Consider the following 23492-nt stretch of genomic DNA (forward strand, 5'->3'; position numbering starts at 1 on the left):
ATGGTTACAGCAAACCAAAAAGCTTCCTACGGATTCTGAAACGGATGCATCACCTCTGTAGATAATGAAGTGTTTTGGTGGGAATTTGTGCAAAAAAAAAAAAAAAAAAGATATACAATTAGACAAATATATTCACATATCATGTTTCATTGAAGTTTGTGTGAGCCTTCATGCTTGTCAATGGGTCTTGATCCTAAATGCTTTCATGCCTGATTAATTGTCAATATCAGGCAGGAGCCTGCTCATTAGCTCCTTGCAGGACCCATTTTAGATTGCAATGAGCTTCATTTAGAAATGATATGCTAACTGGTAATAAACTGAATTGAATTTTTGTCTTGCGTGAGTAGAACCTGTTAAAACAACATATATGAAAATCTTCCAAGAGCACTGAATAAATTCATACTATCCTCTGTTATAAAATTCACTGCTTTATTATGCATCTTTTCTTAGTTAAAATCTTCGCTTTTTCTCTTTTTAATGTTTTGTTTTCAATCTGTTTAGTACCTACCATAGATACACTGATGCATTCAATTAATATCACTTCTATACATAATAAAGTAAATTTGTTTTAACTAACTTTTTAGGCAGAAGTTCAATTTGAATAGTCCACATTTATAGTTAAATATATATTTAAACCATGGATCAAAACTCTGTAAGGCAACTTGCTCAGTATTTTTCCCTTAAATTCATTAAAATTGTAAGAAGCCCCAATAGGAGACCAGCTTAATTAATAAATGTTGTTTTGTTTTGTTTTTGTTTTTTTGAATTAGGCCAGACACTGACTAAATTTTGTGGTAAAAAGGCTGTCCTCTCAGGAATCACAAAATCACAGAAGGATTTTTCAAAATTATTTAAGCATCAAGAACAGTTGTCTTAGTAAGCGCACACCTATATGCTAAAAGTAGGCTAACTTCACCTACCAATCTAGTTGCTATTGTTATTATCTTATCTAAAGTGGGAGAATTAAATTAAGAAAATGTGATAAAACACTTTGAGTTTGGGGCCCCAGTGTCGGAGAGAAAGATTATGACAAGGTATATAGAATTTTGTTTCAGAAGCAATCTGCAAATACACTAATTAAGCAGTCAAAGTTAGAAATTATATATATTTAAGAATACAGCATTTGAAATTATTATCTGTAATAAATAATTAATTATAATCATAAAAATAAAGATGAAAACCAGAATGAAATACAATAGCATCTTTCCCTATTTTTTAAATTTTTGCTACATTGGAATTTCTACTGAAAGATAATGATAAGTTAAAGAGAATTCCAATTATTCCAGACGTTGAAAAAAATATTCTTCAATAGGTAATGGGAAAAATATATCCTTACTTGCATTTAGAGGATAATTAAAGATTTTACACACTCAAATCATTCATGTGCATAAAAAAAAATTTCCTTCTTTAGTGATATTTTATGGTTCTCACAAAGACATAGTAAAGGAAATAATAGAATTTTCATTTTTAGTTAAAAATACAAAATAACATAGATCTGTTCTTGGAAAGGAAAGCTTGTTCTTGATGGATAGTTTATCCTCAAATAAACCACAGCTCATCTTATTTTTCTCTCTCTTTTTAAAAGCAATTTCAGGAGACAGAATGTTCTCTTAAATTGTGATAGAAAGATAAGAACACAGGACTCCTGAGAATTGCTTTTTCTTTGATAATTTGCATTATTCTCATTCCTCAATGATTTAAGAAGTTCTATACTACTTTTACCAATGACCAAAATGAAACATTGCATATTAATTTTTAAATCACAAATACATGAAAATGCTGCTTTGTGCTTATTTCCAAATACCTGTCATAACAAAAATTAACTACTTCTATGTAAGTAAAATAAGAATTCACAACAGAATCAAACATATGTTTATTGGAAAATAGAGCTTCAAGAACCTTTGAAATAATAACAGTGGTATGTAAATACCCTGTTCAAAAATATAATTGTTTGAATTCTAAAGTAATGAATCCTTCTATCCCTTAAAAGATTCCCAAGAAGGGTCTTATGTTCTCAGATTAGTTGGAGTTCAAGTCTCAATTTACCTGTCCAACTATCACAACTGCTCTTTCAGAGACCCACTCATTGACAGCTGCAATATTGCTGCTTTCTAATCATAGAGGCAATTTTCTCTTCTGTGCCTTTTCATATGAATATCAGAAATAGATGCCATCCATCTCAAACTTCAAGATCATATCCACCTACCTTTCTTGGTCACTTTTAGTCCCACTAGTTGAGTGCATTGTTTAGTACTTTGTTGTTGTTGTTGTTCTTTTCAGGGCTCGCCCAAACCATATGGAAGTTCCCAGGCTAGGGGTCAAATTAGAGCTACAGCTGCTGGCCTACACCACAGCCACAGTAACTCAGGATCCTTAACTCACCGAAAGGGGCCAGGGATTGAAGCCACATTCTCATGGATACAAGTCGGGTTCCTTACCACTGAGCCACAATGGGAACTCCATTCCTTAGTATTCTTAAGGGACATGATCTGAAATCTCTATGACATTTTATCATGCCTGTCTTATATTACTTACCTTTCACTAAAGCCAGGTGGCTTGAGCACGATCATGGAATATTGTGGTATTGAAATACATACTTACTATTAACAGGAAAAAAGTAAGCACAGTAATAGGCAACTCCATAATAAGATAGGAAAACAATATTTTGTCTAGTGGGGGAGGGATGGGGAAAATATTTAAGAGTGAAATGAGTGGGTTATTGATAAATTTATGTTAACTTTAAAATTATGTGGCAAAATTTTTTGAAGTGGCTAAGAGAAACTGCATGCTTTCACCACTAACAGGGAGAGTTCTAGTTTCTTCATATTCTTATTTGCAATTTTCTTTAAAAAAAAAAAAACTTCTGGTGGGAATGAATTTATCTTGTTTCTTTAATTTGCACTTCTTTAGTGAGTAATATGTGTACACATTTTCATGTGATTACTAGCCATCCATATATCTTCTTTGGAGAATACCTATCCAAATATTTTGCCCATTTTAAAACTTTATTATTTGAGTAGGTCCCATTTGTTTATTTTTCTTTTTATTGTCAATACTCTAATAGGTGGATCTGAGAAGATGTTGCTGTTGTTTATGTCAGAGAGTGTTTGGCCTATGTTTTCCTCTAGGAGTTTGATAGTGTCTGGTCTTATATCTAGGTCTTTAATCCATTTGGAGTTTATTTTTGTGTATGGTGTTAGGGAGTGTTCTAATTTCATTCTTTTCCATGTGGCTGTCCAGTTTTCCCAGCACCACTTATTGAACAAGCTGTCCTTTCTCCATTGTATAGTCTTGCTTCCTTTGTCATAGATTAGTTGGCTGTAAGTGCATGGGTTTAATTCTGGGTTTTCTATCCTGTTCCACTGATCTATATTTCTGTCTTTGTGCAAGTACCATGCAGTTCTGACGACTGTTGACGACCTACTCAAACTTCAAAGTTTCTGCACAGCAAAGGAAACCCTAAACAACACAAAAAGACAACCCAAAGAATGGGAGAAAATCTTTGCAAGTCAATCAACTGACAAGGGATTCATCTCCAAAATTTATAAACAATTTCTGCAGCTCCATAACAAAAAAACAAGATCCCCATCCAAAAATGGGCAGAAGATCTAAACAGACAATTCTCCAAAGAAGACATACAGATGGCCGAGAAACACATGAAAAGATGTTCAGCCTCACTCATTATTAGAGAAATGCAAATCAAAACCACGATGAAGTAACACCTTACACCAGCCAGAATGGCCATCATCCAAATGTCTACAAACAATAAGTGCTGGAGAGGGTGTGGAGAAAAAGGAACCCTAGTACACTGTTGGTGGGATTGTAAATTGGTGCAACCACTGTGGAAAGCAGTATGGAGATTCCTTAGAAAACTAAACATAGAACTACCATTTGATCCAGCAATCCCACTCCTGGGCATCTATCCAGAGAAAACCACAACTCACAAAGACACATGTACTCCAATGTTCATTGCAGCACTATTTACAATAGCCAAGATGTGGAAACAACCTAAATGTCCATCGACAGAGGAGTGGATCCAGAAGATGTGGTACATATACACAATGGAATATTACTCAGCCATTAAAAACAACGAAATACCAACATGTGGAATCTGAAGAAAGGACAGACGGAACTTCTTTGCAGAACAGATGTTGACTCACAGACATTGAAAAACTTGTGGTCTCAGTTTGGGGGGTGGGGGGATGTCCTTGGGCTGTGGGATGGAAATCCTGTGAAATCAGATTGTTATGATCATTATACAACTATAGATGTGATAAATTCATTTGAGTAATAAAAAAATGGGGAAAAAATGAGCAAAGTACTTAAGTAGACATTTCTTCAAAAAGGAGGTACAAGTGCATTGCTTCCACGTTTACATTTATTTCTAAGTATTTTTATGCTATTGTAAATGAAATTTTCTTAATTTCCTTTTCAGATTGTTCATTGTTAGCATATAGAACCACCATCAATTTTTGTGTATTAATTTTACGTCCTGCAAATTTGCTAAATTTGTTTTATTAAGTTCCAATAGGATTTTTTTAACTTTTTTATTTTCAGTTTGGATACCTTTTATTTCTTGCCTACAACTCTGATTAGAATTTTCAATACTAAGTTGAATAGAAGTGATAAAGCAAGCATCCTTGTCTTGTTTATGATCTTAAATGAAGAAAAATATCTTTCACCATTAAATATGATTTAGGTATGGGATTTTTTTATAGCTTTTATTATATTGAGAAAAATTTTCTTCTCTCATAGTTTATTGAGTATTTTTATCAAAAAAGCATATTGAACTTTGTCAAATTTTTACTTTAATGGAGATTATCCTGTGTTTTAATTTATTATCTTAATTATTTTTCTAGTTGCTTAAGGAGTAAAATTCTGTTATTAATTTGAGATATATATATATTTGTTGTTGTTGTTGTCTTTTTGCCATTTTCTTGGGCTGCTCCCACGGCATATGGAGTTCCCAGGCTAGAGGTCGAATTGGAGCTGTAGCTGCCGGCCTACGCCAGAGCCACAGCCTCATCTGTGACCTACACCACAGCTCACGGCAACGCCGGATCCTTAACCCACTAAGCAAGGCCAGGGACTGAACCCGCAACCTCATGGTTCCTAGTCAGATTCGTTAACCACTGACCCACGATGGGAACTCCTAATTTGAGATATTTTTACGGTATTCATTTACTGTTATGAATTTTCCTCTTAGCACTGCTTTTACTGCATTCTGTAAAATTTGGTATGCTGTGTTTTTGTTTATTACAAAGTAATTTCTAATTTACCTTCTTGTTTTTCTTTAATTAGTAGTTTAAATGTTATGTTTAATTTCCACAAATTTTTGAATTCTGCAGTTTCAAAATTGATTTCTAGCTTCATTTCATTGTGATCAAAAGTGATACTTTGATTTCAATTTAAACATTAAACAATTTTAAAGTATTTTTCATTGACTAACTTATGTTCTATATTGGAGGATATCTCTTATGCACTTGAGAAAAATGTGTAAACTTCTATTTTGAGGTGAAATGATTGTACGTGTCTATTAGGTCCAAATGGTTTACAGCTTTACAGTCCTCTCATTCTTTATGGATCTTCTGTCTCATTATTCTTTTTAAATGAATATTAGAGGTATTAAAGTTTCTGCTATTATAGAATTGCTTATATCTCCATTCAAATCTGTCAGTGGTGCATCATACATATTTTGGCTATGTTATTTGGTGCATATATGTTTACAATTGTTATATATTCTTGGTGAATTGACCTTTTAGTATTATATAATATCTCCTTTTATATGTTGTAACACCTTCTTATTTAAAGACTATTTTGTCGGATATTGGTGTAGCTATTCTTATATTAGCATTGGATGTTTTTTCTATTCTTTCCACTTTCAAATTATTTGTCTTAGATATCAAGCGAGTTCCTTGAAGACAGTTGTATCATGTTTTCCATCCACTTTGATAATCTATGGTTTTTAACTATAGAGTTTAGTCCAGTTAAATTTAAAGAAAGTACTTATAAGGAAGAGCTTCTAACATTTGCTATTTGTTTTCTGTGTGTTTTAAATATTTTGGTCCTTTGTTTCCTCTGTAATTGCCTTCTATTACATTTAGTGGGCTTTTTTAGTAACATGCTTTCTTCTCTTTTTATTTCCTATTGTGTATACTTTATAGATATTGCATTTGTGGTTACCATGGAGACTATATATAACATACTAAAATTAAAATTTCTTCATTTTAATTAGTATCAACTTAACTTCAATGCATGCATGGCTCCTATAAAGTTCCATCCTTCCTTTATATTTTTGATGTCATAGATAACATATATTTATGTTGTGTACCTAATAACATAATTTTATATTTTTTTTCATATTTTGTCTTTTAAACCTTGTAGAAAGTGAAAAGTGAGTTATAAATCAAAGTTATGATAATAGTGGCATTTTTTTACTTGCCCATGCATCTATCTTTACCACAGAAATGTACATCTTCATACTTCTTCAAATGACTGTCTAGTGTCTTTTTATTGAATCCTAAAAGATTCTGTTTATGATTCCTTATAAGCCAAGTCTAGTGGTAATTAAATCTAGGAGTGTTTTACTTTCACCCTCATTTTTGAAGGGCAGGTTTACCAGATATAGAATTTTCAATTGACATTTTCTTTTCTTCTTCTAGCCTTTTATATATATCATTCCCCTGAATGAATATATATATATTCCAGATTTCTGATGAGAATTTGACTGATAATCACATTGAGAGTCACTTAACATGTCTTATTTCTTCTCTATTGCTACATTTAAAATTCTGTATTCTCTTTATCTTTCAACAATTAGATTGTAATGTGTCTCAGAGTCTTTTTAAAGTTTATTCTACTTGGAATTTACTGAGTTTCTTTGATTTGTAGAAATTCAAATTCAATAATTTATTTCATGAATTTCTTCCTATTTGGTTATATCTGGTTATATTTGAAGAAATATGTTTCTTCCCCTTTCTCTCTTCTTCTGCCACTCCTATTTTGTGCATGTTAGTTAGGTGGATGGTGTCCCTCTCACAAGCCCTTTAGTCTTGGTTCACTTTTGTTTATTCTTTTTCTTTTCTGCACCTCAGACCCAATAACTTCAATCGTCTTATCTTTAAATTCACCCATTCTTCTTAAAATCTTCTGTTGAACCTCTCTAGAGAAGTTTTCATTTATTGAAATTTTCAGCTCCAGTATTTTTGTTTGGTTCTTTTTTTATAATCTCTATCTGTTTGTTGATATTGTCTTCTTATTAACATATTACGTTCTTATTTTTTCTTAGTTCTTTAAGCATGTTTAAGACACTTATTTCAGAGTCTTTTTTATTAATTTCAATATCTGGGCTATCCCAGGGACTTTTAATTATTTTGTCCTTTTGAATAAACTAAAACCTATTTCTCTGTATTCCTTGTGATTTGTTGTTGTCGACAATTGGTATTTGAGTTTTGTGACGTTTTACTTCAGATTCTATCAATTCCTTAGGGTTTTCTGTATTTTGTTTGGTTTTTGCTGTTGTTTTGATTATTAAAGGCTGTTATTTTGAGATTTTCCAAACATTTCATTAAAGACTATTTCTTGATGTATGAACTATTAGTTTTTTTGTCTGTCTGCTTGTTTGTTTGTTTGCTGGTTTGTTTGTTTGTTTTAAGCTGTGTTCTGCAAATGTATTGAGAAAGATTTCCTTGAATGTCAGGAGCTGAAAGAGAAAAGCAAACAATGATCATTAATAATAATAATGATAATAATAATAATAATAATACAACCACCTCTCTCAGTCTTTAAAGACTAGTTCTGTGTGGATTAGCTATGCTTGCTATGAACCTAGAGATTGGATGAAGTGAAAGCTTAAGGTCTTCTCAGGTCATTTGAGCATGCCTCTTGCCTAGGCATGTGCATGACTTTCCAAATTCTCCTGTATCTGAAATTCCATAGGTGTTCTAGATGTGTTGTCCCTTGTAGCTTTTATGAGCAGTTCTGGTAAAATTTCCTACCTATGTTCCAAGTTTTGTGAGACAGAGATGAGCGAGTCAGCTATTAATGTACTCCCAGCCAGGTTAGAATAAACATACATAGTAATTTGCAAACAACATCTGTGCTTCTCCCTCCAGTTCAAGGATGGTGATTGGGAACCAGACTTCCATTGCTCAAGATCAAAACTGCTATGTGCTGGAAATGGATTGAGGAAAAACAAAGTAAAAATGTGATGAAACTGCTTAACATTTTGAAGATGGCTTTTTGTTGATCAAGCATTTGCTTGATAGTTATAAACATTTGACAGTATTCCAGAGCTCCTACCAGGTTGATTCATGTAGTTTCTTGTTATTTGCTATTGTTATTTCTGTTTGGAAAACAAAGCATGAAACTTCCTAGTAAGCCATTTTGCTGACATCACTCTCCTAAGGATTCCCTTTTGACATGTCTAGAAACCTTCATTTTTATTCTCTTGTTATCATATAAGATCTCTAGGAAAGGGCCAAAACTCTTTATTATCACATTCATGATTTCATGACTTCTTTTTATTGTTACTAGATGTTTTCAGTGATTACTTATTATTGTGTTTGGGTTGCCTTTCTTTAAATTTCAATAACTATGGAAAATAAAACATAAAATCTTAATAAGTTCTTTAGTTTGTTTTCCTATGAACACACATATTATGGGCATTTCTTGAAACTAAGGGTTTAAGTATTCTTTCTCTGTTTATTAATTGAGTTCAGGTACTATAATGGTGAGATTTTATGTGGTTCTTCAAAAATTCAGATTTTTTCCCCTATAATCCACTATTCTTTCATTGTGATTTCTATTCCAATGTTTATTTCCCTAATTATTTTAAACGTTATTACTTTATTCTCACTTTCAGAATATTTATTTTAGAATATTAATTTAGGCATTTGGGAATAGCAATGCTCCTATTTGTTGTGTCTGCTGGTCTCTTGATGCTGGCATATTTTCTTACCAGGTTTGTATCTTTAAATCATGAGTTCACCCTTAGCTTCATTTTCTCCATAGGTAAACTGGATGCCCTGTGTTGTAGAATTATCTCATATACAGCTTTGGTTTTTCTTCTGCTGGATCTCTTGGGGTATCCAGCTGGAGAAATACACATGCAAAACATCCCAAGTTAAAATGAATTCCAGTCCTCAAAACTGAGTATGGCATACATTTAGTGTTTCTATTTCTCATAGAAAATGTTTCCACACTGAAACTTTGAAAAGTGAAAACTTATTTTCTCCTACTGTAGGATGGCAGAGTGGGTATTTTATTTGCCTTTTTTATGAAGTGAGCAGAACTTTTAGATTTCTAATTTTATGCAGGAGGTCTCATTTGCAACTCCCAACATTTTCTTTCATCCAAAAAGAAGCTCTAATATTTTTCTCATTTTCTCTTCATTTCTCAAGTTTCCATTTCTATTCCAAACAGTTGAAGGGTATTTCCCATGGGAAGTTCTTTTCATTTCACTGATTAATTACATCTCATAAAAAGCACAAAATTTGTATATGCTCCAGACATAGTTGAATAATGTCAAAATAGAACAGTCAGTAAATATTCACTTTCCGAGATTTCAGGGAATTTATCCAATGCCGATGAATGAATACAATTCATTTTTAAATGCTTCAGGCAGACATATATGCATAACTTAAAGTAATGTATTTTTATACATCTATATACACCTTAGCTAAATGCACAAATAATAATAATTAACATCGCTGCTTTATAATTTAATTTATTGGACATGTATGGCTATACACAAGATGCTCAGAAAAGTTTAAGAACATGAAGCTTCTTCAAAGAGATTCCTTAACTCTTTTATCCCTTATTCTACTTGAAAGTGGTAATAGGCCTCCTAAAATTAGGACCTCTCTTGCATATATTCCATTTACTTAAATAAGCCGGAAATTTCACTATAATATTTTTCTACTTGTGTATTCAGCTCTCTCTTTCTGTATAGATGGATATCGTAAGTGATAAATATTAAACATCAAATGTAAACCTAAATGTTCTACATCTTCTCACATGAGAAAGCAGGGAATGAGCATTTTTGTGGCCCTCAGAATTGTCTTAAGTTGCAGCTGAAAGGATGATGGAAAAGTCCCAGGAGACATTATCTGCCTACAGAGGATTTTTATCTCATAAAACTCCCAAGTTTTATTAGCCCTCTATTTTGATTCTCTACTTGATGACTATATTTTTCAATAGCTCAATGGTAGAAAAGGATACAATGGCATCTGTAAGATTTTCCCTATCCAAATGTAATTAAAATCTCTATTTCGTGGATATTTATGGCTGCTAAGCTTCTAATTAAATGTTGTAGAAATGATTCTCCAATTGCTGAATTTGTTATTCGTAAGAAGAACACAAGGTCAAAGAGCTGAATTAAATAACTCACAGTAGGTATTCAATGAACTTGTATGTGTGTATTTGTCTCCATGGATGTGGTTTTGTGTGTGTGCGTGTATCAAGATTCTTCTTTATTGTTCACTTGCCAGTGTAAATAGCTCCAGGATAGTGGAATTTTGTATAAGTCGATATTCCCAATGCTGAATGGTTTTTATCTACAATTTGCATAGCATTTTTACTGAGGGAGACATTCTTTCCCTACCCTTTTGGTGAGGAGAAATGGGCATGGGGAAAGCAAAGGACAGCAGAATACTTTTGGGGTGGGGTTGGAGGCTATTTTGTTTTGGCTTTTTATTGGCCACACTTGTGGCATGTATAAGTTCCCGGGCCAGGGATGGAACAGGTGCCACAGCAGTGACCCCTGCCACAGCAGTGACCCTGGCCACTGGAGCGACAATGGCAGATCCTTAATCAGCTGAGCCACCACAGAACTCCAAGACTACTTTGTTTTAATTCTGGGGGCTGGGGGAAGGGCCACGGTATTCCACAGACACTTGACCTGTTTTAATTGCATTTTTACCTGAGTTTTTGTCACACTTGTATACAACATAGTATACATAGTTGTATACAAGTGTGACATTGTATATAACATAGTCAAATTTCACCAACTTCAATCATGTTGAGACTACATGCATAGGCACGTGTGTGTATGCACACACAGACACATACACTTAAAAGCATAGGTGATGTATCTTCAGTATAAATAAGTACTGTGATACCCCAAACATCACAATTACTGACATAATAACTTGAGATTTTAAACTCTTTATTCTCCCATTTACTCAAAGGGTTTGATAGACTCGTTTTTAACTGGAAAACCCAGTCATAATTTGAATCACCATGATTACAAACATTTTAAGATGTGCTAAGATGGCGAGACTCTTAGCCAAGAGTCATACTTTGTGAACATGTTTTGGGGGTGACTGATTTTTTTTTTTTTTTGGTTTTCTCATAGTTTATGGCATCTCAACTGCATTTTAAGCAGAATTTTGACATTATGCATCCATGGCTGGAACAGGTCTTACTCTACTTTTAGAATAAATATGATTTCCCACAAAGAAGGGGCTTTTTTCATCCTAGTCTATACTTCAGGAGATTGGAGCCTAGTAGGTGCTGTCCAGTATGTGGATCTAGATGTGTGGATAGCAATTTAGTTTTCCTTCCAAAGAATCCTTTATCTCAACGGTAGCTTTGTAGCTTTGACTCTAGCCGCAAACAATAGCCGAGGTAAGGTAATTCAGCCTTTAGAGCCAGTGGGAAGCCGAACCCGTCTCACTCCTCATGTTAGGGGGTACCTGAAACTCACCTGGGGATCTTGGGAAAGTCTGTCCCACTGTGCCGCTATGCTCCGTTTTGTTTTGCTTCTCCCCCTGGAAACCCCCGTGGACTCCAGAGGACATTCAATCTTCCCAGGTTCCCCACCTGTAATGAAATAGACAAGTGTAAGAGCTCCATTAAAAGAGCTCAAGTACAATGGTTCTTCGACAATTACGTTGAAACCAGTTGAAAATCCAGTTAAACAGTCTCATCAGAGCTGGTCACTGAACCACAAATCTGGAAGCAATTTTTTTTTTCTCCTCATAAATGCCATTCCATAGATATGCTCTTGGATGTTGTCAAATATAAATTACGACAGGAAAACAAGGCAATAGCGTGTGCTTGGCAATGCATGTCCCGTGGGCTCATTTAATGCCCACATATCAATAAGAGGGCCTTTTATAGCAACTTTCTGTGGCTGGTCTCTGTCCATCCTTTTCCTTAGCAGCCCAGAACGGGAGCACTCGTCCATGGATGATGTCACACAATCACTGCTGTATAGTGCCAATTGAATTACTTTTTATATTTTTAAGGAAAGTTGGATATTGCAAATACAACCTGTGAGGCCAGATTTCTGTTCATAGGGACTTTTAAAAGTGTAAGGTTTCAAGAATGGTTTTATAGGAATCATTAACTTTTTAAAAGACACCAGTTTCCTTCTGTCATTAATGATATGCGTAACAGTTTAATGCAATGCTACTTTTAATTATTGCTGCCCATTCTTTTAAATATCAAATTTCCCTCTCTCAACTGTCCTGCGTTCTCTTTAGAGTCTCATCTGTCACTGTAAATGCCATCACTTTATTCCTCCTTTAGATGCAGTGACAGGCCCACTCTTATCCCAAGCTTTATCTCTTTTTCCATCCTTTATTGTACTACAAAGATCCCTTTTTCATAGTTTACAGCTGTATCCGCTTTCCACACGTGGCAAATGATTGCCTCGGTAAAGGTATTTTCTGTTTCAATCTTACATTTTCCCAAGGGAGAACAAAAGGGACAAGCTTTCTGGAGTTGGTTTCACTGAGAAAATTGTTTAGAATTGCCTCATTCCTCAGCAGATTAACGAATGCATACAATCCCAGCTTAAGTGCTATTGTACTGCACAATTTGTCCATTATACTTTGTCCTTTCCATTTAGAGAACCCCTCACCAATTAAAGTAATACAGCCTTCCAATACCTGCTCCCAATTAAATCTGAGCTGTATTACCTGCCCCGATGCAGCTGGTCACAGATTCCTACCACTTACCCGCATTCATTAGGGCTGTTCATTATCCAGAGGATGGTGGCAGGAATTCAAGCCATAGCCTTTCTTTTCGGGCTCACCAAAATTATCAGCTTTCCACCCAAGGCCCCAATAAGGACAGGATTAAGGCTAAGGAGAGGGAATTCATACAGTAGCAAACTTTCATTGTTTCTGCTCCAGTCCTGTCCTCTCTATCCTAACACATCAAAAAGATACAGTCCAGGTACAAAAGAAACCTCATCTTAATTAAAGGATCACTTTTCCCTCACTTTCTAGCCTGAAGCGCGCCCCCCAGCTTTGTTCCTCTGTCTTTCCTGCCCTCCCCCTCCAAGTCCATTCTCTAAGACCACAGTGAGAACCGCCAAGAAAAGCTCTGAAAGTGACCAAGGAGCCCACTTAACCGTGAGCTCTGTCATTGAAGAGCAGGGCTTTCTGGCTTCAGGCTGGACTCCAGTTTTGAGAAGTGTTATTTTTCTATCCAAGGCTTAAAGGGACTGAGAAAGGAGGAGGGCGTGGATGATGGGAAGGTGCTGGGAGCGATGACTTAATTACTCATGTGGCACGGTGGTGTTGGTGGGGTCTCCCCATCCGTTTTATCTACTGAGATCAGTAAAGGGACATCTACACCTAACCCTCAGTACTTTCATGCTGAAGAAGGCAATATAGCTGTTAACTCCTTAGAAACCCCTGCAGTTCAATGTCATAATTACTGGTTAGAAAAGAAAAATTGAGTGGGGGGTGGGAATGCCACAGATGGAAAAATGATCACAGATGAAAGGGGAGCAATGGATTAAAAAGCATGGGAGAGAAAGCATGGGCTATCTGCCGAGGGTAGCAAAATTCAGGTCCGGAGACGGTTGACAAAATAAATGTCATAACCTCTCGAATGAGAAACCCTCCTTCAGCCCTGAAGAGACCAGACCTGAGGTGCTGGTGGTCCCTGGTGAGGATAGGGTTGCTGGGGCAGAGGGGAAGGGGGGCGAGGGGGGAGGCAGGAAGAGCTAGGGTCAATTCTACGCCTCTCCTCTGGAGAGAAGAGACTGAGATTCTGCATCAAAATGTCCCCTTAAAATTTAATTAAGAGGTGGAATGAATATATATCCTCTCCTGAGTTCCAGAATAATCACTCATCCTGTAGTCAGTAACATTTTTAAAGGGACATCCAGTGACGCCCTGCCTCTAATGAGCAGGCGCTGTGGGGACACCCTGATCCTAGGGAAACTTTGGACATTCACAAAGGAGTAGATAGGTGGTGCTTGGGTAATCAGAGAAAATCCATCTTAAGCAATCTTGGGATCAATTTTACTCTGAGTCTTTATTGTATACAAATCTTATCAATGAGCAGCACCGTATGCATATCCATGGCTTTTTTTTTTTTTTTTCTTAAGGGGGGGAGGTTGTATATTAGTGTTTTCCTCTCAATTAACTTCTAGGCAATTTTCCCAGCTAAATGCATAACATCTTTGGCAAGACGCCAAACAAAACCTTAAGACCCAACACTAAATTCTGCACTTATACAGGCAGCTTAGATTTTCATGCGGTGAACTGGAAGCATGCCAGCAACTCCCACTATAAACCCAGCAGTGGGAAAGCTATATATTTTTTTATCAAGAAACTCTACTTTAGATTTCCAAGACCACTTGAAAATTGCACTATTTTAATGTGCCTTTTAGACAAAATAAAAGAAAGATTTAACCTGCTATTAAATTAACCCAATTAGCTATTTATTCCACGTAACCTTACACTTTGGATGATGTTAAATCAAATATACTGGCGGGGAGTGAAATTTTTTAGAGAATTATGGAAATTACGAGATGCATTCTAGACAGTAAGTTCTTATGTGTTTTTCCTTATCCTTTTTGCTCTCACACAATTATTATAATACTTCTTAATTTTTTTTCCTTTTTTACACATGAAATGGAGTTACCCAGGATACAATGGGGTGGTGGGGCCATGGAGGAGTGGCTGGGGGAATTAACATGTAAAAGAGAGCTAATCAAATAGAAATGTATACAACAGTCATTCCTCGAAAGGCTTGCCATCAATCCCTCAAAGTTTGCTTTTTGGTGGGCTTTTATTTGTACGTCCCATTCAACACATGTGTTCTTCCAATAATATGGTGCTTTCCAAAGGACTTACTGCAGACTGGCTGCTTTGGGTTTCAGTCAAGCTTTCTTAAAAGTTAAATTTAGAACCAAACTCTAGGAGTTTGAGTTCATGTCCAGTGGGATCCACAACTGGAGGTAAGAAACACTTTTTGAGAACTTGTATAGTGTCAGATAAACCTCTTTCAGCACTAAAAAGCCTTTGGAAAACAACATTTTGACGATTTAAGAGGCAGCGAACCAGAAACATATGGATGAAGTTTCCCCCGAAACACTCGTTTAAAAATTAAGAGAGAAATCCTTGGCCAAACAGATCTTGCCGCACCGAAAAAATCTGCAAGACAGTCCAAGATAATTTGCCAGACCCAAAGTACTGATGAATTCTCCTTCCTTTAAAATTAGGTACTACTATTTAAAAAAAAAAATTTTTTTTTTTGTTCGACAAATCTGGAGTTTTAAGTACATCTGGAACGGGTTCGGAGAACAGCAGTTCACATCAAAGTGATTTTGCAATTTCAAAAACAAATCATAAATCACAACCAAACAATACTGTAAATTTGTCTACATACATCCAAGCTAGTTTGGCTACGTACTGGCACACAGTTGTACCCATGGCAGGGGGGGCAATGTCTGCTAAGCAGGTTGGAGTTTCCCATAGATGGGAACGACTCTGGTCAGAGGGAACTTGGAAGAAAAGGCACCACTTATGCAACAGACTATGGCACCAGTTTCAACCAAGCAGACATGAGACAGATGGTTGGCACCAATGGAAGGTTTAACATAAAAATATGCAGAAAAGATGACCTCCTAGGTCAACTCATTAAACTTTGTCATTTGATGTCTTCAAAATCTGCCTAAGAAGTGATTCAGAAAGATAATGATCCCCAAAGACTTCTCAACTTGTATTTTTTGGTGGTCAAAAACTTCCAAGAATGGATTCGGCAGCTATCTGGCCTCTTGACCTTCCCTGAAGTTTTAACAGCACCATGAGACTCTCTGGGCACGAAACAGCTACAGCTGCATGACATGACAATACTTAAGGAGAGAATGAACTATCTCTTTTCCACTGTCTGTTCCTCTCTTTATTATCTATCTGTCCCCCTGGATCAGGGTTGGAAGAAAGCAGATCCAGTGCTGTGGATGGCGGGCCTGAGGTTGGAAGAGCCAGAATGAGCCAGACTTTGAAACAAAGGACTCAGAGGCGAAGAACAAATAAAAGAAGAAAAAAGGCAGAAGGGAATGAAAGAATGAAAGACAGTACAGAACAAAACATCAAAAGAAAGAAAAGAAGGGAGAAAAGAAGGAAGGAGGGAGACACTGAGCACACATATACTTTTAAGGGAAAGGAGAGGGGAGTCAGTTTGATACATACTCGCTATACATTTTGTTACGTATCATTTATTTGTCATTGGTTTCTTTTGGCATTTAACTACCATTCTCCAAGCAAGTCAATTATAATCACATGTCCTGGGATAGTGGGATAGAGGCGGTAGCTACAGTGGTGAAAAAACAGATCAGTATTTAGAAACTTTAAAACTGTCTCTAAGATAGAAGTGGCAGTTTGATGTGGGGAAAAAAAAAAAAAAAAACCTCCTTTTACATATTTCAGAAGAGCCATGAGAGTCATTTGACGTTTTAAAATACATTTCAAGATACAGCAGGAGTTAACTAAGGAGTTAAGTAGTTAACTAAGGAGAACTGCTATTTAAGGAAAAAAAATGTATTCATGCTGCTGAAACACCTGAAAACCCCTGGAAAACTCTGGATTATTTATGCAATAACTGTGTTCTCTGTGGTCTATTCTACATGAGCAATTTTTGTGTCTATAGAATACAGTGGCAAGAGCAAAAGATCTTATACAATTGATACACTCATAAAATAATTTTTGTTAGAAACTCTTGGAAAAGTGGAAGAGAGGTGATTTTTCTAGTGGATGAATTTCTCAAATATTAATTTCATTAATAATACTCATTAAATATTAATGAGTCAATTGGCAAACATTGCATTTTTTCATTTCCTAACTAGAAAAAAAAAGTTTTTTGTTTTTTTTTTTCTTCATCCATAAGGGCAGTGTAGAAGCTTGGGCAAGATTCATACTGCATCTTAGTACCCCCCCCTTCATTTGTATCTATTTATATAAAAATTAGCATAATTTGACTTAAAACTTCTATTACGTTGTAAAAGAGTTATAGCACATATTTCTCACCACAAGCAGCAGCAGGATTTGAGAAAGAATTTTCTAGTGGGAAGGAGTAGGCTAAGCTTGTGTTGATATATAACTTTAAGCTGTACAATCCAAAATTGCAGGGAGATAGGCTAGGAAAAATGTCTTTACTCAAGATTCTTTGTCAGGATTTTTAAACACTTTAATTTTTAAAGGGTAATCTGATTTTAAGCACACTTGCTTTGATAGAAAATGCATTTTTTTGTAATGATCAGATCAAGCTTCTTTTGGAGGTAGAGAAGGACCTGCTTGCCTGCTACAGAGGGGGCCAGGCTTAGGGCTTGAAAGTGTCAATGTCCACCCAGCACAGCTGGGTTCCAGGAGTCCGAAAGGTATAAGACACATGTCTTTGTCCAGACTGTCTTTCTTAGGAGCCAAAACCCATTTCAACCTCTAAGTAAATAAATAAAACCCACAGGCTCTTGAGTCTGGAGTTCAGTGTCAGCCTTGCAGGTGAGAAGGCAATGTCTGAGAGCCCAGGTCAGAATGTCAAATAAAGGTAAATGAAGCCTGACATGTTCTCCCCAAATCCAGCCACAATCAGAACCTAGAGAGGAGGTGCCACCTCAACTTGAATCAGAATCCAAAGTCAGGGTCAACGGGCACAAGAAGGGGTAAGCCAGGAAGTCCACCCTCGGGGCAGGGCATGGGGACAGTAGCCCAACCATCTGCTCAGGGCTCCTCGGGCTTCTTTCTCAGAAAGAGTGAAAGAGAAGGCAGGACTGGAGATAAAAAGGCAGCCTGGAAACCAGGCCTGGGGGTGGGGTCAGCAGGTTACAGTGCCCTCATCAGTCAAGGTCCACACCTGGCAGCCAGGCCCTGGACCCCGGCAGGCTTCGCCTGAAGGGGAACCTCCTACCGAGAACGAGAACGGAGTAGGAAATAATACAGATCTGCAGACATAGATCTGCTATTTGTTTATTCCGAATTGCATCATTATTAAAAAGCTACTAAGAAAAAGGAAAATGCTACTTGCGCCTACGAAGGTGGTTTATTTCTGTAGCACAATTACTTCTGAAAAACCAAGCCTTCTTTGAACTGGGAAGAAAAGATATTGTGAAATATGCATTATTTAAAGACCTCGTTCTCCTGTCTTTGTACTGATCTTTTCTGCTCTTTTGATTGATTCATGTCTCAGTGTCCAAACATAATCTCGTCTTTTTCAGCAGAGTTCAAAGCAGAGGAGATGTTATCTCATCGGTTTTCATAATTTCCATATGATTCACCATCTGGCTCTTCTGTGTGCATCCCCCTCTCCCCCCTCCCCCATTATACCGCTCAGCTCACCGCATATTCCAGCCACACCTGTAGCTCCTTCCTGGACTTAGCCTCACGTGTTCTCCTCTCAGCCTGGATAGCTCTGCTCTCCTTATTTACGGCGTAAATATTTACAGAGACCCAACTATGAGTTTAATCTGTGCTAGGAATTGATAGACTAATAGGGTGACCTCTGGAGCTTGCCTGCTACGAATGGCACCGAACTTTGTCTATCAAGACTCCTCACTTCCTCTTTCCTTTGTGAACCCTCCCTTGCTAACTCAATTTGAATTTGTCACCCCTTTCTAAGGGCCACCACAGGAAAAAAAAAAAAATCTATATATTTAGCACTATTGCACCAGAGTCTGTATGTTAATTATCTGCATGTCTCACCACTAGGGGATAAGCTCTACCCATCATATCTTACCAGTTCCAGGGTCATGTCCTTACAGTTATTCATTTCTGGTAGCTCTTTGTTCGATTGTTGGTTGATGGAGAGATGGACCAGTGGACAGATGGATGGATGGTTGACTATTTGAATATACACCTTTGAATATTATGTCATATTTTTTTTTCCTGGAATTTGCTGTGCATTGTCCATAACTGTTCAAGATAAGAAGTGTATCGCTTTTCTGCCTCCATCTGGAATTAATGACTTTTAAATTTAAGCTGCATGTCCCTATCAAACAATAAATAGAATAATTCTTCATGAGTTCTGTCATAAAATTACTCACCTTAAACCTTACTGGCTATATAGTAGTTTTCTGTTACTGTACTAAGCCTTTTTTTAAATGCTTTAACGGTGTGTATGTGTCCATCTGACAACACAGTAAAAATTTAATAATTGACAAAAGTGTGATTATCAAAAGAGGGTCTGAATTGTGGCTTGCATTTTTTTTATATGTTTAAGGAAAATATTTTTGGATACAAAGGTCAATTAAGCATGCATGTGGAAGGGCATAATCATGATTAATTATTGCTCATAATTAAGTATAATCTTCAATTTTCTTTGACTACTAAAAGTTATTCAATCTAAATTATTGATTTATATATTTTTAGCTTTGTCTTAGAAGATGCTTCAACTTGCATACATGACTATCTTTATACATTTAAAATTCACATATAGTTGATATTCATATTTTAGTACATCCTATGTGGAAAATGGAAGTTTGCTCTATCATGTTTTGACAATTTTAAAAATTCATTTCTCCATCCAAAAAATCCTTGATACAGTAGGCTGATTCTGGCACAGGTATCATAATTCAGAAATGTGTAAAAAAATGCTCAGAGAAAGGCATATCTAATATCACCGTCCTAACACATTTGATGTAGATATAGTATCGCCGAGCTCATTATAGCAGACCCTATACTATAATTATATTACACACATTTTAAATTATCATTATAATTTAAGTCTGCAATTTTGTTTGGGGCTTAGATTTTCCATATTTGTTCTCACATGTGAATCATTTAAATTGTTGAAGTAGAATCTGTTTGGCTGTTTTGAATTATATGAATGAAAGAAAAAATACTTTCTCTTCAAAGCAAATTAAGATATTTGAGGATTCAAGTGAGACTGTCTGAATTTATAAGCTTGAAAATTTTGGATTCAATGTGAATTTTAAAATATTTCCTAATTTCCCTTAAACACAACTTAAGATTACAAATGAATTAACTCTTTGGTGTAAATCAGATGAAATTATCAGTTTATATAATCATTTGAATTTCATTCTTCCAACAATATTGAATCTAAAATTAATATCATAAATTATTAAATAATTTTAGATTTTTTCCCCGTATCTATACTATTTTGATGTATGTAATGATTTTTAAAAAATTAACATTGGACATGCCTTTCACAGATATAAACTAAATAACTCTATTTTTTCATTTATGAAATAATAATTCAATGGTTAAAAACATCCTTATTTCTAACAAGTGGAAATGAAAATAAGTGAAGAATAAAATATATTACCTTACTTTTAGTATATGCTACAGACTAATGTAGTTTTTTACTATAGAGCTGTAGTAACAATCCAATATAAGATTATTTCTGTATAAATACATAAAAATGCAAAAGTCAAAATTTACTCAACATTAATTTCTCCTGAACAGAATCAGTGTTTGTCACTGGTAGCTGGAGGTTTTAATTGGAGACCAGGACTCCATCAGTTTTTTAGACCATGCATTTGTGTATTTTCACTGTGTGGAGAAACGTGGTGAAAATTCCAAATACATAGAAAAGACTGAGGCTAAGATTTTAAGGAATGGAGACCACTATGATCCTTTCTAAAAATAACTTAAAGTCTAAGCTTTTGCACTGTTTAAAAATCAGTTAGTCTGTGTCTACCCTCAGCTTACTTTGTGTTTTTAATTTCATAAATGATAATTCTCATATTTCCCTCCTTAAATGTTTATCTGTAGAAGTCAGTAGAGACATAACAAATGGCCTGAATTTTCACTTTTGATCATGTATTTCAGGTGATAAAAAAAATTCAAACTGTTAAAATGTGCTCTCCTGACGTTTATGAAACAGCCGCAACAACAAAGGGCTCTTGTTTGTAAAACCCCGGAGACTCACAGTACACTGCAGCATCTTTCAGTTTCTTGAGGTCTCCCCCGCATACTTGCCCTGGTCTTACCTGGACCAGGTCTAACTGGGGTGCCCACAGGAGCTCCCCATGGCTGGCCAGAGGATCCAGTAGGAGCTGAGGCTGTAGCAGCAGCTCCAGACACCACATGGAAGAAGGAAGAGGGAGAGAAAGTCATAGAGGAGTGCAGAGACAAGATCTTAACACTCAGCATCCTGAATTCACGGCTTCATCTTCTCTTCTGTATTTTTCAAGAAACTTTCTTAAATGTCTCATGGACAACAGGACACACATTTCTCTCCAAATAGCAAGAGATCCACAGAGTTTTCCTTACTGTCAATGAGAGAGGAAGGTAGGAATTCCCTGTCCTGAGACATCTGACATTAATAGCCGTTCAGAAATCCTTTGACCCCCCAAACAAGTAGATCGAACAGGTACAGTGGGCCGATATTGTTAGGAAAATTGTTAAACACTGCATGTCATAATGGAGTTTCAAATACAACCTGTGAAACAGATTAAGTTTAAAACTAGAATTCTGCAGGTAGGCTGATCTTAGACAACTTGCGCAGATAGAAAGTTCCCCTAACAACATAAATCACTGGATGATAACTTCACATAGGAATCATATCGACATTTAAAATTTTAGCCCAGTTGCTCTATTTTGAAATGTATTTTAGCACTCTTGCGGACAAGTAAAGTTGTCGTTTTTTTTTCCCCCTCAGTGTTATATTTCAACTAAATAACCTTTAACTCCTCTGGGAGACTTTGCATTTGAAATGAATTTCCCTGTGTAATTCTTTTATAAAATAAAGAATATTTGAACTGATTGTACTCATTTGAAGTAGTCATTGACATACTCATTGATATATTTGAAATATTGAAATGCCTGTTATTTCCTAACTCGCTCTAAGATTTTTACTTCCATCTCCCAAGCTTGAAAATATCTCCTCTAATTTTCAATTTTAACTTAAGTAGACGTAATGTCATGTGTGTGTGTGTGTTTTTAAAGTGCCTTAAGAATATGGTATTTGCAAGTCATATCCCCAATGTTTCAATTGCTACGTAAGCATTAAAATGTGAGGAACAGTAATTTTAAGTTTTTGAATTTCTTAATTGTAATTTTGTAATCCCTTCACACTCTCTTACAAGCCATCTTTCCTCAGTGAGACAGGACTTGGCAGCGCTTTTCATTTGGTTAATTGTTTCGGCACATTTTCATGATACTTCAGGCGTTATTTAGTGTCTGTGTGTAGAATGTGGTAGCTGTCACTTCAGTTTTGTCAATGAAAACTTTCCGCCTGTGTAAGGGTGATGCTTTGACAAATATTAATTGTAGCCCCTAAAGAGAGAATAATCAACAAATTTAATAATGTGGTTATCATTTATAGATCAAAGTCATTTGTGATTAAAAATGCTGCAATTTCAGTTGTTCTAATGGTTGGTCAAAGCAGAGTAGTCTGGAGCAGATTTGGCTTGTGAAAGAGAGAAACCGCATTTCAAAGTTTCTTTAATTTTAATTACGCTCTATTTATAGTTAAAGACCAACTGGTTGAGAGCCAGACCAGGTGCCTTTGAAACCTGATTCCATCTGTTGCTGTGTGACTGGAAGAAGTTGCATTCCCTGAGCCCGAGTCCATATATCTGTGAAATGGGATCATAACACCTACCTCATAGGGTCGTTACAAGGATTAAGTAAGATGCCAAGCCTGGCACATGTTAGGCACTCAATTATAACCAATATTATATTTATGATAACTCAGTTTATAATAATTTATAAATAATAACTTGATTATTTATGATTTATGAATAATATTTCAGTTTATAATCAATATTAGCTATTAATATCCTATAAGTTTGTATTTTGCATTTAAAAGAAGTCAGCCCAGCTTAGCTGCAATTTTCCTAGGTGGTCACCTAAAATAAGTAGAATATAATTGCAGTTAAACTAGCAAATAGACTTGGATTCAGCCTTTGCTTATTGCATACACAAGTGTGGAATTCTGGAACTTTCTCAGACAAAGGGGTACAGGTGACTGACCATCAACCTTTTACTTGGTGGAAATAGCAATGTGTGTTTTTATAAGAGATTTGTGCAGTCTGCTTTTTTAAAGAACAACTATTTTGTGTGAATTTGACTATTTCTGGAGGTCTGTATGTGACAAAAAACCGTAAAAGATTTAAAAAATATTTTCATCTTGATTGCAGAAAATACACTGCTTTTATTGACTTTATACCTAATGATCCTCAGGACATTACAGTTCAGAAAAACATAGTTTTTAAAATAATTTGCCTTTATACTATTATACATTTAAGTATCACTATTAACAAACCTACAATTCATATGAAACTTTTC

General features: G+C 35.7%; 1 long non-coding RNA gene across 1 annotated transcript in view; it reads right to left on the bottom strand.

Annotated features, from left to right (window-relative positions):
* Positions 1–463: 463 nt before the first annotated feature.
* The window catches only part of LOC110259973 (uncharacterized), a 179617-nt gene continuing 156588 nt past the window's right edge, over positions 464–23492 (bottom strand). Inside the window, exons 2-4 of the long non-coding RNA XR_002342516.2 lie at positions 11708–11823; positions 8960–9093; positions 464–4229 (exon numbers count right to left, since the gene is read on the bottom strand). This is a non-coding gene — a long non-coding RNA (uncharacterized LOC110259973). The remainder of the gene's footprint in view (positions 4230–8959; positions 9094–11707; positions 11824–23492) is intronic.

This window comes from Sus scrofa, chromosome 3 (genome assembly GCF_054392235.1).
Source record: "Sus scrofa isolate SSC_HxYL_T2T_F1_AM1 chromosome 3, Sscrofa_HxYL_maternal_Yorkshire_Landrace_v2.0, whole genome shotgun sequence".
NCBI classification, from domain to species: Eukaryota; Metazoa; Chordata; class Mammalia; order Artiodactyla; family Suidae; genus Sus; species Sus scrofa.